Raw genomic sequence first — 4,181 nt, forward strand, 5'->3', positions numbered from 1 at the left:
AAATTACAAATCAGAATAAAGCTTGTTTATCTGAATTCTTCACTCAGTTTCCAGGAATTAATGATTTAAAAGAATAGGAACTTTTTTCTGGTCTTAACATTACCAGCAGGTGGCACTGTAACACATTCCTTCAATAGCTCTGAAGTAGCATTTCACCATCCTAGGGCTGTCTTCACTGAAATTAGCAGGAGTAACAGCTTTTATAATCACCATGACATGATTGTCTAAACTTTGCACATGTCATCTAACTACTCCTAACCTTCTCTATGATGTGCTGGTTTTTGAGAGCTACTCTGGTGAGGATTTCACTGAACTAACTCTGGATCTTTCCATATTTCTTCAAGAAGGCAACAGTGAGGCATCGCTCCAGTTATTTTTGAAGCAGTTCTTCAATGTTGAGGACTCCAGGCTGAAGGCATGGAAAAGTTATGAGGTTGGAAGAGTTTACCTTTGGAACTCCCCACCCTGCACCCACTCTTAATATCCTTGCTTCTTTCTTAGGCATCTAGCCTTCTTCGCTGAATAATATCCAAGCGATTCACAATTTTCTTAACCTTTACTCAGAAACTTCCAGTAATTTAGTAGGCCATAGCTAGTTTCATCTTTGAGCCAATACATGCTAATACATTGGGATAGTACTGAGCATTTGATGCTACTGAATACACTCCCTTTATGAGCCTTTCTTCTTTTGCTAAAGTGACACCACTTTATATTAGATCTTTCTATATTTTACTGGCCATTTTATTTCATTCTCCATCATTACCTTATTCCTCTGCCTGTCCCTTAAAATTTGCTTTCCCCCAGTATTTTCTCCTTGATAGTCCTTTTAAGAAAACATGCTATTCTCTACTGAAATTTCCACACCCTTGGCCTTAACTATCCACCCTGTCAGTGCTTCTCAACAATGTCTGCATATTAGAATCACCTGGGGAGCATTTAAAATATACTCGTCTGTAAGTCTCATTCCAAGAGTTACTGATTTATTTGAGATCAGTAGGACTTTGATTTATTTAACTCCTTGTCTATAACAAGGAACAAGAACCTCTGAACTTATGAGTTTTTAGATCTAGGTCCAGCAATCCAGTCTTCATGTCTCTTCTGAGCTGCATACACTTATTTTTTGGCCAGACACCTTCACTTAGCTGTTAGGCATGTACTTTGAACTACTCTTATTCAAAAATAAAATTTTAATGTCTTCCCTGCAAATTTTACCCTGCCCTTTGTGTTCCCTATCTTGGTTAAAATGACATCTTTCTATTATATCCAGGATATGTAGTACAACCTTTAAATCTTTCCTAATTTTTCATATCTAGTAACCTCCAAATTCTCCTAATTTGAATTATAAAATATCTTCTAATCTAACCCTCTTTTCATCCTATCTGTTGCTGATCTAGTTCATATTTTTATTGTTTCTTTCCTTAAGACTGTACAAGTCTTTGATCTGGTCTTCCTGCCTTCAGCTCTCGGCCCTTTCTATATTCCTGCTCATTTTTCATGAGACTGGCAAGTGGTGCTTTCACTTATTTGTTGGAAATTATAGATATATAGCAATTTGTAAGCATTTATTCAGGCACCTAATAAACATTTGTAGAACAACTACCTTATGCAAGACATTTTCTTGCATAAGAAACATTTGGTTCACTACAGCATACAGGATAAGGTTTAAAGGTCTAGTGGCATACAGGCTATGACACATAAAATCCTTCTTAGATTTTTCTTTAATTAATTCAATAAGTAAATGGCCCAACAATATACTAGGCAATGTTCTATTTTATATAAATAAAAATACATATGTACTATTGTATATATAGTTATATATGTGTGTATACATATATTTACATATGCATATGCTTCTCAACTTAAGATGGGTTTAAATCCTGATCCAATCGTAAGTTGATAATCTCATAGGTTAAAATGCATTTAATATACTAACCTTCAGAACATCATAGATGAGCAACACAGTACAGTAGAGGATTGCTTGTTTACCCCCCTGCATGGCACATCTGCCTGGGAGCTATGACTTGCTGCCATTGCCCAGCATCATAAGAAAGTACCATACCATATATTGATAGCCTGGGATGAGATTCACTTTCAAAATTTGAATCATGGTTGCTTCCAAATACATATTGTTTATGCACCCTTAGGACGCTGAAAAATCCTAAATTGAACTACCGTATATATGTATATACACATATAATCCATCTTAGCCCCAGGATCCTTGGCCTTTTTTCTGTGCACCTCTCATAGACCACACACAAGCCATTTTGAGTTATTTGTCATTCTGTAAAAGAACTCTTCACTTTCCTACTTCTGAGGATTTTCTTTTATGCTTTTCTTCACTTACAAATTACTTCCCTCCTTTTCTACCTTTTGATAGTACTACTCATCTTTGAAGACCCATTTCAAACATTATTTTCTCTGTGTGGCTTTGCTTCAATGGCCCCTGCCCATCCACCTTTTCAAGGCAGAATTGTCTTTTGTCTGTGTTCCTGTGGTAATTTGTTTGTTCTTCTATAATAGAACTGGTCATATTGTGATTTAGTTATTTGTATGTCTTTCTTTTCTACCACACCTGTGAACTTTTGGAAGGCAAAAATTGTTTCTTAGAATTTTCTGTACCTAGTAGACTGCCTTTCACACAATAGTTGATTGACAAGTGTTTATTAGATGATTAAGTATTTATGGATTGCTGGCACCATAGCTGACTTGAAGAGCAGAACAATTGAGGTAAGAAGCTGTCGAGCAACACAGAATTACTAAGTATTCCACACATCACAGTTTGAAATTATGGCCAGAGAACAGCCTGCCTATTCTTAGATTCTGCTTTTTCAAATAGAAGGATTTACCAGTGTTATCGGAGCCTCTGGAACCCCATCCTCATCTGCAGAGCCGACATTCACATAGACTTCATGGTTTATAATGAGCTTATAATGCATAAACACAACCCACATCAGTTCAATATCGTAAGTGCTCAGTAACTTGGCTTATTTATGACTCATGTGGTATGATAAACTAGCTAAGGACAAAGATCATGAGAGAGCAAGTAAGATTTGTGGGCCAGGAGAGAACAAGTCAATTACTTTATTTTTTAAAATTTTCTTAAGGGAAAATACCTTCCATGTGTCCTGGAATTTCAAAAAACCCCAAGAAAATGCTGTGTAACTGAACAGGCAATATCTTTTTCTGCAATATAGGTCACAGAATCCCATATTTAAACTTATACATTTGCTGAAAAAATATTAGACAAAACAATCACAATTATATAATTAGTAATAAACAGGTCTTAAGCCTCTGTAGTACAAATATGTGTAGCACTATTTCCCCTTATCCAGTGTACTCAGGGGAATGACAACATAAAGGAGTTAGACACCCAGTTGTCAAGGGAGTAGGAGAGTCTGATTTTATCAGAATGCTGCTGTATTGGCCAGGTCTAAGTTAATATTTTTATAGAGTGTCTACATTTTTTGCTTCCTTTTACTTCAAAGCATAGTCTCTCAACTCTTTGAGCTCGTCCTCATTCATTTCTCTCTCTCTCTCTCTCTGTCTCTCTATCTCACTGGGGATTTAAACCAGGTGTGCTTTACCACATCCCAACCCTTTATAAATTTTTTTAAATTTTATTACAGGGTCTCACTAAGTTGCTTAGCACCTCGCTAAGTTGCTTGAACTCGTGATCCTCTGGAGCTGCTGGAATTACAGGCATGTGCCACTATACCCAGCCCAATTTTGCCTTTGATATAAGATCTCACACCTCTTTTTACCTCTTTCTATTTGGTTCAATTTTCAGGTGTCATTCTCAAATTCTTTGTATTTTACCTCTTTGCTTCTTGGCCAGAGCTGTTACTACTAATATCAGTTTACTTGAAATTAATTACATTTTCTTAAACAGCCTACCAAGTATTAGTTATCTAAAATCTGCTTTGAGCTTAAGAAATCCTGATCCTGATCCTTAGATCCTGACCTTAGATCCTGATTGGATCTTGAATGCCAGAAAATAAAAACTGTACACTAAAGGGCCCTTAGCACATGTTTGTTTAAAATCCATTATTCAGTGGTGGTCTTTGCCCCTTCTTTTTGTAGTTGTTCAAGTTCTGAAGTAGTGCCCTTGAATGACACTAAAATGTGGTTCACCTATTCCTCCCAATGATTAGAAAAATGAGCAGGAAACACATCATTTCTGA

The sequence above is a fragment of the Sciurus carolinensis genome, chromosome X (genome assembly GCF_902686445.1).
Source record: "Sciurus carolinensis chromosome X, mSciCar1.2, whole genome shotgun sequence".
NCBI lineage: Eukaryota > Metazoa > Chordata > Mammalia > Rodentia > Sciuridae > Sciurus > Sciurus carolinensis.